The sequence below is a fragment of the Erythrolamprus reginae genome, chromosome 9, assembly GCF_031021105.1.
Source record: "Erythrolamprus reginae isolate rEryReg1 chromosome 9, rEryReg1.hap1, whole genome shotgun sequence".
Taxonomy (NCBI): Eukaryota; Metazoa; Chordata; class Lepidosauria; order Squamata; family Dipsadidae; genus Erythrolamprus; species Erythrolamprus reginae.
The window spans coordinates 10,796,239-10,810,746 of NC_091958.1; the positions used below are offsets into that span (position 1 = coordinate 10,796,239).

The 14,508-nt window shown below is 38.4% G+C and overlaps 1 protein-coding gene across 2 annotated transcripts in view; it reads left to right on the forward strand.

The window, feature by feature from the left end:
- Positions 1–14,508, forward strand: part of ZNF536 (zinc finger protein 536) — a 354,431-nt gene that overhangs the window by 151,088 nt on the left and 188,835 nt on the right. The window lies entirely within an intron of this gene.

Below are 14,508 nucleotides of genomic sequence, written 5' to 3' on the forward strand. Positions count from 1 at the left end.
AGCAAGTATGTGATCTGCACGAAAGTTGATAATGTAGGAGAGAACTTCTGATGGGAAGTCAAAGTTCTCAGCCATGAAAAGACATGGCTCAGTATTCTTTTGAAAAGCAACTTAATCGAGCCGGGCAAGCCAATTTTATCACATGCATTGTGTACAGGAACTGAAAATAGAACATCTTTGTAGTTTGAATTAAGCTCAATTTCCTCAAATGTTTAGTAAAACAAAGGCAAAGTAACCCTTTCCTTGCATGATATCACGATTTGGTAAGACCACACTTGGAATACTGCATCCAGTTCTGGTTGCTGTGATATAAAAAGGATGTGGAGACCAGTAGTAGGTTCTAAAAGCCTTTACTACTGTTTTGCCTGGTGCAGACTCTAGAAAGAGTGCAAAGAAGAGCAACAAAGGTGTTTAGAGGACTAGAGACTATAAAGAACGGTTGCAGGAACTGGGCATGGCTCGTTTAATGAAAAGAAGGACCAGGGGAGACATGAAAGCAGTGTTCCAATATCTCAGGGGTTGCCACAAAGAAGAGGGAGTCAACTTATTCTCCAAAGCACCCGAGCATAGAACAAGAAGCAATGGGTGGAAACTAATCAAGGAGAGAAGCAACTCAGAACCGAAGAGAAATTTCCTGATCGTTGGAAGAGTCAATGGGTGGAACAGCTGGCCTCCAGAAGCTGTGAATGCTCCAACATTAGAAGTTTTTAAGAAGAGGCTGGATAACCATTTGTCTGAAGTGGTGTAGGGTTTCCTGCCTAAGCAGGGGGTTGGACTAGAAGATCTCCAAGGTCCCTTCCAACTCTTGTTATTCTGTTCTGTTCTGAAATTTGTGGATCGTATTTCACATTTGAAGTGAGATTTGGTTCATGGGCAGAGTCACTAAAATTCTACTCTTTCCTCCAAAATCACAACATCAGAAGCTTGCTTGCTTTCCAGAGGAAGGACGAGGCTGAGGATGATCCAATCTTGACACAACCCGTGTGAACTTGAGGTGCATCCAAAATGGTTATAGCAAAATTGGCAAGAGAAATGGTCTATCCTTTACACATTTTCCTGCTCCGATCTCAAATAAATAAATAGATAGATAGATAGATACATACATACATACATACATACATTATTGTCATTGTGTGTGTATACACAGTAAACACATACAATGAAAGTCGCATGATCCTAGAGACCAGACTCAACACACATAACAATCCAAAATAAATAAATACATTTTTAAAAAAAAATAAACTTTTGTGCTTTAGAAGTATGTTCATTGCGATGGAAGAAAGATGACTTTCACAAGTTGCGATTTATTATTATTATTATTATTATTATTATTATTATTATTATTATTAATTGGATTTGAATGCCGCCCCTCTCCGCAGACTCGGGGCGGCTAACAACAGTGGTAAAACAACATGAACAATCCAATTAATAAAAACAACTAAAAAAACCTTATTATAAAAAACCAAACATACACACAAACATACCATGCATAACTTGTAGTAGCCTAGGGGGAAAGGATAACTTAACTCCCCCATGCCTGGCGACAAAGGTGGGTCTTAAGTAATTTGCGAAAGACAAGGAGGGTGGGGGCCATTCTAATCTCTGGGGGGAGTTGGTTCCAGAGGGCCGGGGCCGCCACAGAGAAGGCTCTTCCGCTGGGGCCCGCCAAACGACATTGTTTGGTCGATGGGACCCGGAGAAGGCCAACTCTGTGGGACCTTATCGGCCGCTGGGATTCATGCGGTAGAAGGCGATTCCGGATGTATTCTGGCCCAATGCCATGTAGGGCTTTAAAGGTCATTACCAACACTTTGAATTGTGACCGGAAACCGATCGGCAGCCAGTGCAGGCCGCGGAGTGTTGCAGAAACGTGGGCGAATCTAGGAAGCCCCACGATGGCTCTCGCGGCCACATTCTGAAGTTTCCGATCTGAAGTTTTCTATCATCATAATAAACAGAATATATTTGAATAAATGAAAATATTTGACATAACTTTATGCCAAAACATTTACTATGTTTTTAGCTTACATTTTAAGTTTTTTTAATTTAAGTTTTTAATCAAAGCTAATGACCTTTAAATATTCTATTTTAAATGTATAGTAATTTATTCAGATTATTTAATTTTCCAAATGCATCCCGCCACACCAATTGCTTGTTATGCCTCCAGTTCTCCCAGCCCTTGTTAAATCATTCATGTGATCAAGTGGATAACAATTTCTCTTACAAATGAATGTTGATTCACTGCTGAGTAGAAGTGCTGATCAGCACAATAGTGTTTGAAAAGAAATAGCCCAGGATAAATGCCCATTTCATTCATTCATTCCAATAATCGCTGTGTCAAGATTGGATCATCCTCAGCCTCGTCCTTCCTCTGGAAAACAAGCAATCTTCTGATGTTGTGAGTTTGGAGGAAAGAGTAGAATTTTAGTGACTCTACCCATGAACCAAATCTCACTTCAAATGTGAAATACCTGTTCCGCAAAGGAAGTTTGGCTGAACTTGTATTTCGGGCTTAAGTGAAATTGTCATTCCTTCCTCAATACGCAGAATGGCAGCAAGGGAAGAGAACTGGTAAATTAATCATTGGTCCCATTTTGCAAGCTACCAGCGGCTAATTGTATAATAACTCTTTGCTTAGTGTAACTATGATTACCCAGACATTCCTTCATATGGGAATCAGGATATACTCGGCGGTTGGATTTTTTTTTTTCCCTTTTCATTTTGCACTACGGATTTTCTCCACATCGGTCTTCAATTGTGCACTTGGAATTGAACACACATGGATGCCGACTTTTGCATGGAAAAGATCAGTGACAAAAATCTCATGACGTTTCCTTGCCATGATTGTTCCTTGAATCAATCTTGGGCGTCTCTGAAAGAAAGAAAAAATAAAGCAAATAACTCCAGCAAAGCTGTTTATGTTTATACCTACAGCTCTTACAGCTCAATTGCTTGATCCCTCTTTCGTCTGTTTTTTGTACAGACAAATTGTTTCCAAAAGAGAGAACTCTGTGCAACTTTTCACATTACAGTGTTCCCTCGATTTTCACGGGTTCGAACTTTGCGAAAAGCCTATAACACGGTTTTTCAAAAATATTAATTAAAAAATACTTTGCGAATATCGAGGGAACACTGTATAGTGACTTGGTTTTGTTAACTTTTTTATAATAATAATAATAATAATAATAATAATAATAATAATAATAACAACAACAATAAAACAACAAAACAGCAAAACAGCAACATAAAACAAAACAACAACAGCAACAACAACTACAATAACAACAACAACAACAATAATAATAATAATAATAATAATAATAATAATAATAATAATAATAATAATAGCAGATGACTCTTGAAACTCAAACCGTTCACAACAACCTTGAACGTAGTTTTTGTTCTGGTTTCTTCTTGGGGGCACAGTGTTCCAAGTTCTTCCTAGAAACCTGGACAGTATCCTTAAGTTATTCAAAACATTGCTTCATTTTTTTTTTGCAGCGTAAAACTTGACAACAAGTTGTCATAAGGGGCTAAAGATTAATTTGCACATTTAGATCTGCGGCATCCAGCACCAGATTGAGAGAAACAGCAGCTCTTTTGGTAGGAGTTGAAGTTTAGTTCAGATATCACACTAAAGCATAATGTAGTTTTATTTAATTTTGGATCAGTATGCTGTGCAATCTGCCCACTGTGGTTTGTAAGCAGAAATTTATAACTTCACAACGTGCACGAAAGCCCACCAACTATGATTTGTGCACCAAACCATGGTTTAGTGCCAAGCATGAATCCAATATGTTCAGAACAGTCTACATTCTGAGTTCTGTTAAGAGTTAGGATCTGATAGTTTTACATGATCAAGATAACAAAAGGAGGAATCTCTTTCTCATGATACCGCTTCTTTCAATGGTGGTTGATGTGTTATTTTTCCCAGCCTTCCAGAGAGAAACATTTTAAAACAGTCTAGTTTGCTGGTCTAGCCGACTCCAACAGTGTTCATTGAAAAGAAGGGTCTGAGAATCCATGTTATGGTTTGGCATTTCTTTAACAACTTACATATTAGCACCCCCCCTTTAAATAGCAAACATATGGGACCCTTCACTTTTTGCAGAAGTTCGCTTGAACTTGTGCCTTTCCCCAAAACTCGTGTTCATACTTCTGCACCAGTTAAACTTTCCATGTTGTGGTTCAGAAGACAGGAGGGTCCTTGCCCTGTAAATTCAAGCAGCCTTTTTTCCTACTGAATGTAACCTGGGCCCTTCCAGGGTGTCCCAAGAATGTCTCCCCAGCAAACTGGAGCTTAATAAATTAATAAAGACAGGCAGTTAGGGTACAAGCAGAGCTAACCTGCTCTACAGCGTGGGCACCCCAGATGTTTCTGATAACTGGATTTCTGTGCTAAGCTGGAAGAACACATGTGGAAATGGAATAAAATTAAAACAATGGGAACTAAAATGGAAAAAAGTGCATTACAACCACCCACAAGAAGACTTTATTTTTTTAAAAAAAAATGCAAGCAGTATGTTTATATTCCACCGATGTGAAAATCAGAAAATCTTGAATTAATAAGCGGGAATTAGTATTATTAGGTACTAGAGCTTGAAATTCCACAGTGCCTGTTTTGATGGTTTTATCATCCCAAATTCCACAAAGTCCCCCCCCCCCCCAAAAAAAAGCCCTAGTCCTTCTAGAGCTCTCAGGCTAAAATGTTTTATGGTTGGCTGGGACTGATAGAACCTGGGGTGCTAAGTACGACTTCAATATAGAGATAGTTCTTGACATACAATAACATTTGAGGCCAAAAAGTCTTGCTGCTATGTGAACCATTTGTTAAATGAGTTATGGCCCATTTACATAGAAACATAGAAGATTGACGGCAGAAAAAGACCTCATGGTCCATCTAGTCTGCCCTTATATTATTTCCTGAATTTTATCTTAGGGTGGATATAAGTTTATCCCAGGCATGTTTCAATTCAGTTCCTGTGGATTTACCAACCACGTCTGCTGGAAGTTGGTTCCAAGCATCTACTACTCTTTTAGTCAAATAATATTTTCTCACGTTGCTTCTGATCTTTCCCCCAACTAAACTCAGATTGTGCCTCCTTGTTCTTGTGTTCACTTTCCTATTAAAAACACTTCCCCCCTGAACCTCATTTAACCCTTTAACGTATTTAAATGTTTCAATCACGTCCTCCCCTTTCCCTTCTGACCTCCAGATTGAGTTCATTAAGTCTTTCCTGATAAGTTTTATGCTTAAGACAAGTGGACTTTGTTTTTCCTTGAAGAGGTTTCGCTTGTCATTCAAGAAGCTTCTTCAGTTCTGACTGAATGGTGGAGGGGGAATAATTTCTTGGGGAAACTATTTTCAGCAGTTCCAAGGAGGTCCCATGCCCTTTTGCACTATTCAGATGACCTGAAGGCACAAATAAACCTCCAACATCTCTCAGAATGAGTTTCTAACAACCAGATGACTGTAAGCCCTTCCCTTCTCCATCATCCAGTCAGAACTGAATAAACTTCTTGAATGACAAGCAAAATATCTTCAAGGGGAAACAAAGCCCAGTTGCCTTTTGAGCAAGCACCATTGAGACAGCTGCACAGATATATTATTAAATAAAGTAGAATAGAATAGAATAGAATTTTTATTGGCCAAGTGTGATTGGACACACGAGGAATTTGTCTTGGTGCATATGCTCTCAGCGTACATAAAATAAAATATACATTTGTCAAGAATCATGTGGTACGACACTTAATGATTGTCATGGGGTCAAATAAGCAATGAAGGAGCAATATTAATAAAAATCTTAGGATACAAGCAACAGGTTACAGTCATACAGTCAACATGGGAGGAAATGGTTGAAAGGAATGATGAGAAAAACTAGTAGAATAGAATTGCAGATTTAGTAGAAAGTCTGACAGTATTGAGGGAATTATTTGTTTAGTAGAGTGATGGCGTTCGGGAAAAAACTGTTCTTGTGTCTAGTTGTCTTGGTGTGCAGTGCTCTGTAGCGACGTTTTGAGGGTAGGAGTTGAAACAGTTTGTGTCCAGGATGTGAGGGGTCAGTAAATATTTTCCCCGCCCTCTTTTTCACTCGTGCAGTATACAGGTCCCTAATGGAAGGCAGGTTGGCAGCAATTGCTTTTTCTGCAGTTTAATTAGTAATTAAGTAATTAAGAGCCGAAGTGGCCCAGTGGGTAGAGTACAGTACTGCAGGCCACTGAAGCTGACTGCTAGATCTGTAGGTCAGCGGTTCAAATCTCATCACCGGCACAAGATTGACTCAGCCTTCCATCCTTCCGAGGTGGGTAAAATAAGGACCCAGATTGTGGGGGCAATATGCTGGCTCTGTTAAAAAGCACTATTGCTAACATGTTGTAAACCCCCCTGAGTTTAAGGAGAAGGGTGGCATTAAAAAATTGAATGAATGAATGAATAAATAAATAATTTATTATTCCCATGTTTCTTTGAATTTTCTGTCGAGGCAAGTCGCTTTGCAAGTGACGAAGCCCTGCTTTATTGAGCTTGGTTCTCACTCAGTTTTTCTGAATGAGCTGGGAGTGTGCAAAATCTGTCTTTTCCTTAGAAACTGCCCAGCAATTCTTTAAATCTCTTAAGTTTGAGATAGAATCAAAGCTCCCAAAAGGAAAGGCGCTAGATGAATTAAGAGCAGAAGAGTCTTGTTCTTCACTAGGTTCCCTGCGTGCAATTGCAAAGATCAGAGAGCAAGGTTAAAAGCAATCTGTCTATAGAAAGTAGCTTTTTTTCTTTTTCTTACTTCCATTGCACCGAAAATCTTTCGTAGAAAGTTTGAAATAATCCCGTGCTTGCTCCACCCTTAAGGTAAAAAATAAATAAACATAAACAAAGGCTTAAAGGCAATTTCAGAAAAAAAGAACAGGAGAAAGAGGAAAAAAGAATCTATTTAAAGCCATCGGAGTAGAATATCTATATATGGAAACTATAAGTGAATCATGTTAATAGAGTTTTCGTTTGGTTAAAAGGAACGGGGGTAACTAATAGAATCTTGCTTTAGAATGGATGATACAATTACCGTGAACAGGCTAATTTAGGGACTTTTCAAAGTAGATTTTGAAATGGTTTCTTGATGAGGAATGATGAGGACACAATTTTTTTCCACCCAGAATTCTTTTAGTTACTTTCCTCTTAGTTTACCTTCTAAACAGTGCAGCTTTGTTGTTGTGAAATCAAGCCAGCCTTGCCTCTTGTGAAGATACCTCTTCATTCTAAAGATGCATCATCATCATCATCATCATCATTATTATTATTATTATTATTTTATTATTGTTTATTGCATTTGTATGCCGCCCCTCTCCGCAGACTCGGGGCGGCTAACAACAGTGGTAAAACAACATGAACAATCCAATTAATAAAAACAACTAAAAAACCCTTATTATAAAAAACTTGCATAACTTGTAATAGCCTAGGGGGAAAGGATAACTTAACCCCCCCATGCCTGGCGACAAAGGTGGGTCTTAAGTAATTTGCGAAAGACAAGGAGGGTGGGGGCCGTTCTAATCTCTGGGGGGAGTTGGTTCCAGAGGGCCGGGGCCGCCACAGAGAAGGCTCTTCCCCTGGGGCCCGCCAAATGACATTGTTTGGTCGACGGGACCCAGAAAAGGCCAACTCTGTGGGACCTTATTGGCCGCTGGGATTCGCCGGGATACACACAAACATACCATGCATAACTTGTAATAGCCTAGGGGGAAAGAATAACTTAACTCCCCCATGCTTGGCGACAAAGAAGTTTGAGAAAGACAAGGAGGGTGGGGGCCATTCTAATCTCTGGGGGGAGCTGATTCCAGAGGGCTGGGGCCGCCACAGAGAAGGCTCTTCCCCTGGGGCTCGCCAAACGACATTGTTTGGTCGACGGGACCCGGAGAAGGCCAACTCTGTGGGGCCTTATCGGCCGCTGGGATTCGTGCGGTAGAAGGCGGTTCCGGATGTATTCTGGCCCAATGCCATGTAGGGCTTTAAAGGTCATTACCAACACATTATCCTTTAAATCAAGAGAATACCTGCTGAGTTGCTTAGAGAGGAAGACTTTTACATTCTTTTAAGTAGGAGAATGACTGACCTATCTATTCTCTTCTGCATAGAGTCTTGTTGGGACACAGTGGGGGAACCACTGATCAACTGGTAGTCTTGAAAACGGCAGATTATTAAAAAAATTAGAGAAGGGTTGGAAAAAATGACCCTGGTTCAAATGAAACCAGAACTGTGTTTATTGGGAATATTGGATTCGGAAATTGAAAAAGATAAACAGTACTTAACTCTTCACCTATTAATTGTGGCCAGAATTAGCTTTGCACAATATTGGAAGAAAAAATAAAAGTTCCCCGGATGAAATGGTAAATCAGTAAGATTTTAGAATGTGCTGAAATGGATAGGATGATGATGGAATTAAAAGAAAAAGAGGAATTGGACTATTATCTCTGTGGCGGCCCCGGCCCTCTGGAACAAACTCCTGCCACAGATTAGAATTGCCCCCACCCTCCTTGCCTTTCAAAAGCTGCTTAAAACCTACCTCTGCCGCCAGGCATGGGGGAACTGAGATACACTTCCCCCTAGGCCTTTACAATTTTATGCATGGTATGTCTGTATGTATGATTGGTTTTTATATAATGGGTTTTTAACTGTTTTTAGAATTGGATTTTTTTATATACTGTTTTATTGCTGTTGTTAGCCGCCCCGAGTCTGCGGAGAGGGGCGGCATACAAATCCAATAAATAAATAAATTATAGAATTTGAAATAGATTTTACAATTGGCCAGAAACTAGGAATGAAAGTAAGAAACAGAAAAAACTAAAATCTGAATGGTAAAATATTCATGTATGTTTGAAACTGTAGGTTGAATTACTAACGGCAAAAAACATTTTTTTACTTAAATGGTGAAGTGGGAAAGTAGTATATATATATTTTGACATGAAATACTGTAAATATATACTGCTCAAAAAAAATAAAGGAAACACTCAAAGAACACATCCTAGATCTGAATGAATGAAATATTCTCATTGAATACTTTGTTCTGTACAAACTTGAATGTGCTGACAACAAAATGAAATTGATTGTCAATCAGTGTTGCTTCCTAAGTGGACAGTATGATTTCACAGAAGTTTGATTTACTTGGAGTTATATTGTGTTGTTTAAGGGTTCCCTTTATTTTTTTGAGCAATGTATATTGTATAATGTTCTTAATGTTTATATTTGTACATATTCTGTATTTGTTCAATTTGATTTTTGTCTTTTTTTAACTTTTATTTATTTTTCTTTGTTTTGTTTCATTTTTTTTGCATTTGTATTTTGTATTTGTGGTTTTTTAACATTGGAAAATTTATAAAGACTGTTTTAAAAAATGGAAAAAAAGAAAAAATGCAGATTATTGGAGGTGTTAATGAAAAGCCTAGGTAGGTCAACTGAAACCCTGACAGTGCTTTATGTTTACAGGTTTAAATGTAGGAGAAAGGCAGACAGATGGAGTGAAGAGAGGCATCAACCTAGAATTGTTACATCCTCACAAATTGTCTAAATCTACCTCCTCCCCTTTGGATTTCATTGACTCTTATCTAGCACCAATTTACTACTAACCATTAGTACACTAGATTTTTTTGTTTTTGCATAGTAATGAACAATAAATTATCTTAACCGGTACTTAATGTGTGATCCTGATTCTTCTCACCTGACAGTTGTGAGTGCACAGGTAGCATACATAGCATCAGCATCTTGATAAAGAGTGAGGGGTGCTGTCGGCTGAAGTTCAGAAGTTCTTCCAATACACTCTAATTCACCCAACAGCAAGAGATTCTACACGCTGCTTCTATGCTTTCTTTCAAACAATTGATGAATCTTGTAAGAGAGATTCAAACCAGTGAAATATGATAAATGTACCAGGGAAGTAATGATGTTTCTGTATTAAGAAAGAAAAGGAAAAAAAGGAAGGAAGGAAGGAAGGAAAGAAGGAAGGAAGGAAGGAAGGAGGTAGGGAGGGAGGGAGGAAAGAAGGAAGGAAGGAAGGAAGGAAGGAAGGAAGGAAGGAAGGAAGGAAGGAAGGACAATTTGAGAAAGCTCATAAAAGTTCAAGAAATAGAATTATACATTCTATTTGTATACAGGAAAGTTCCAAAAGTTACTACTGCCTTTACATCTCCATTGAATTATCACATTCTTCCATTTTCAGACTTTCTACCTATATTTCAATCTTGCCTTTTACCTTTGCTAGAAAATATATTTTCCAATCTTGTGCAAAGTATGGTAAGTTCCATTCACCATATAGTGGTGGATTTGCTGTGGCTTAGAGGTGGAGCTCTTGCCTCACAATCAGGAGGTTGTGAGTTCGATTTTAGGTAGAAGCAGATGTAAGCTCTCCTGCTTGAGCAAGGGGGTCTATCTATCTATCTATCTATCTATCTATCTATCTATCTATCTATCTATCTATCTATCTATCTATCTATCTATTTTGTCCAATGCATAATACACATTGAAGAGAATAGATGTAATAATATAAATAAAGAAAAGAATAGAAGAAAAGATATAAAAGTAGGTGTATATGTATATATGTATATGTATATGTATAGGTGAACATATTTGAAAGGAAGAAAAGATAAATGATATAGGGAGAGACAATTGGACAGGGGACGGAAGGCACACTGGTGCACTTATGCACACCCCATACTGACCTCTAAGGAACCTGGAGAGGTCAATCGTGGATAGTCTAAGGGAAAAATGTTGGGAGTTAGGGTTTGACACTACTGAGTCAGGTAATGAGTTCCACGATTCGACAACTCGGTTGCTGAAGTCATATTTTTTACAGTCAAGTTTGGAGCAGTTAATATTAAGTTTGAATCTGTTGTGTGCTCTTGTGTTGTTGCGATTGAAGCTGAAGTAGTCATTGACAGGTAGAACTTTGGACTAGATGATCTGCAAGGTTCCTTTCAACTCTGTTAAACTGTTAAACCTTGTATTAGCCATCTCCAACTGTACAGGTGTCTGTTAAAATTCATTATATATTTAGCCCTATATGACCCATCTATTCCTGAGTGACCTACTCCTAAGTTGGTACACACATACCAAATATGACCCCATTTGGTAGTGAAGGACCCTGCTAGGGGTCTCTGCTTTGAACCCCCAGTCTTGGCCCCTCTCTCTGAAAGGGAAGGGGTCTGAGTGTTTTGGAGTATGAAGGACAAATACGTCTAAAATCAAAGGTGATTTAGAATGTGGTCCTAATTAGGGGTCCTATTTCCACATTGCTTAGCAACAGATACAGCTGAGGAAATTGTAGTGGCCAGTTTGTGCAAAGAAATTAAAGTTCTAGTGTGTTTTGTTTGTGGGATATATAGTCTGTTGTGTGTAATGAATGTGGAGCTACCTATAAAGCGAATTTCCAAATGCTCTATCAATTAAATCTGTGTGGTTTGCTTGCGTTATTTTAAATCTGCTTTCCTTCTGAACAAAGTGGAGTTTGCCATGTTCTTAACTTTTCTTATGTAGATACACTCTGCCAATATAATGTCCTGCTGTTGTTTAATTTCCCCCCCAAAGTCCTGAATTATTTAAGGGTTATTGTGGGTTATTTAAATGGTTGCTATGTGAGACAATTCATCTCAAACAATCCTGGAAAAAAAAATCACCTACTGATCTATTTTGCCTTGAATATGGGCAGACTAATTTGGGAATAAATTAGTGACTAGCTTTTGGCTCTGACATAGAGTATATGTTTCTCCAATACCAAATTAAACATTTGTAGATGGGTTGCCAATCCTAGAATTTTACAACCTAGGATTTTAATTTCAGGGATTGGATACTGTAGCCTAGAGCATAATTCTCTGCCTTACAAGGCAAAAGTTGCAGGTTCAAGTCCCAGTGGGTATGGCTAGCTGATGAGGCCAAAATAAGGCCGAAATAGATGAAATCACATTCACCATCATCAGGCTGAAGTTCCAAGCTTCGTGATATTACACAGGGCAAAACCCGAACTCAGAACAATCTACATAAATATACCCGTGAAAATTTACGAAAACAAATATATATATATATAAAAATACGAAAACAAATATATATATATATAAAAATAATGCAATTATAATTCCAGATGCACTTGAGCTCTGAAGCTGTCGGTAATGGCAGATAAAGGGACATTGTCAAAAACAAAGCAAAAAACCCCAGTGCTTCTTAAACTTGTTAGAGAAAGAGAAAGTTCAGAAGTTTTATGGAAATTATTTCAAGTTGATACTGGCGGTAATTTGTTTTTGTATACATGCAAATTGAATCTCTCTCTCTCTCCCCCCCTTCCCTCTCCCTCCCTCCCTCTTTGTGTGTGTGTGTGTGTGATTGTTGATTCCTGACAACTATCTATAGAGGTCCTTGCAATTTTCCTGGCAAGATTTTGGAAGTGGTTTGCTATTGTGTGCTTCCCAGGGCTGAGAGAGTGATCAGGCCAAAGATAATATGTCTAAGCAGGACTAGAACTTAGACTGGTGACCATAGTTCCCTCTAAGCTGAGCAGTGAGCAATCGCTCACTTAAAAATCATCATCAACTCAGAGTTTTCCAAACCTGCCCAGAAGCCGAGAGGGAAAGAGTGAGAGGGAAGGAGAGAGAGAGGAAGAGAGAGAAACAGATAGAAAAAAGAGAGGAAGGAAAAGAGAAAGAAAAAGAATGGGAGTAAGGAAGAGAGAAAGAAAATCAAAATCTAGTTTGAAACTAGCTCAACTATTTAAGTGGCATTTTGATATTGATAGAGTTGCCCTATTATGAGCTCACTGTTATAGACACACAGTACAGTATTTTATTTTGAAATTCTCTGAGGCAAAACAGGGTGGGTTTTTTGTTTGTTTGTTTGTTTGTTTGTTTATTTATTATTTGTGTGCCGCCCAGTCCCGAAGGGACTGCCGCTCAGACACTATACCTTTCCGCCCCCCCAAAAAAAATTAGAGGGAACACTGCTGATGACTACACTAACCTAGCTTTCATCCCTTTCTTTGTTGTGATCATTCTTCTGGTCTCACTGCAACTCATATTCTATTGTGTTTGGTATTCAATAGAATAGAATAGAATAGAATAGAATAGAATAGAATAGAATTTTTTATTGGCCAAGTGGGATTGGACACACAAGGAATTTGTCTTGGTGCATATGCTCCCAGAGTACATAAAATAAAATATACATTTGTCAAGAATCATGTGGTACAACACTTAATGATTGTCATAGGGGTCAAATAAGCAATGAAGAAGCAATATTAATAAAAAAAAATTAGGATATAAGCAACAAGTTACAGTCATACAGTCAACATGGGAGGAAATGGGTGAACTTTTGGGTTTCTTTTGTTATTACTGTACTTCATTCTGTGTTTGATTATAGATCTCTGAATGATACATTGGATTTTTAGTGTTTGGAATAAGAATATCAATGAAGTAATACTGTTCTGTTACTATTGGGATTTGGGCCTCAGCTAAGCTTAGATTACTTGGAGAAACGCTTCTCCACTATTTTGACATGGAAGTCATTTCTAGATAATTGAAAAGCCACCCTGCAAGAATGAAGGAGCAGATAATGGGACCAGAACCATTGTCCGTAAATTTAAAGCACATTAAGCTAAACATTGGCAAGACATTCTTAAAAATGCAAACCCGAGAAAAAGTTATTTAAGAAGGTGGCGGACTCTTCTTTATTAAGGTTTTAAGCAAAGGCTGTAATGCTTTGTGCTGTGTTGAGACTTCCCTCTCATCTTTACCAGAGGATGAATCAGTTAAGTCAGCTGCACTTACAGATAAAATACAGAATTAGGCATGTTGTACCAGAATTTAGGGTGGCCAAATGCAAAAGAAGACAGTCTTCTAGAGCCCCAACCACAAATTATTCCCCAACCTGGTTGTCAATTTTGAGACAATGGAAGGCACTCGACACGCCAAGTTACATTAGAATATAATTTATTTTGGCAGAGTTGAGATGCTGAGCAGGAGTGTAAAACTGCTAAAATTCCCTCTTCTGCACATTTTAGGAAAGGGAGAGAATTTCACTTCTGCATGAGATGATACGAAGGAATCAATATTTTATAGGAAACATTTCAATATTGTGTTTCTTCACTTTGGCAACAGAGCTGGAAAAGGATCACAGAAATGTCATTCCGGAATCATTTGCAGATTTTTCTCCGATGAATACCACTTGATTTTTGCCTGCACGATTTCCTTCTCTTGTGATTGGCTGTACGGGTTGCGTACGTCGACTCTGATTGGATGCGCTCAACAGCTCTCCAATGCCCTACAAAGGGCAGGATGAATGACAAGTTGAATACACAATTTAACATTTCTGCAATGTTGGATACTTAGTCATCCAATTAGGAGGGCAAACAATAGCGCATAACTCATAGAAAAAAGAACAAACCCAGCACAAATTTGGAACTTCTATATGCATTTCTTTCTCTCTCTGTGTGTGTGTCTATATATACATATTTGTGTGTGTGTTGTGTATATATGTGGAGAAAGAGAGAGAGA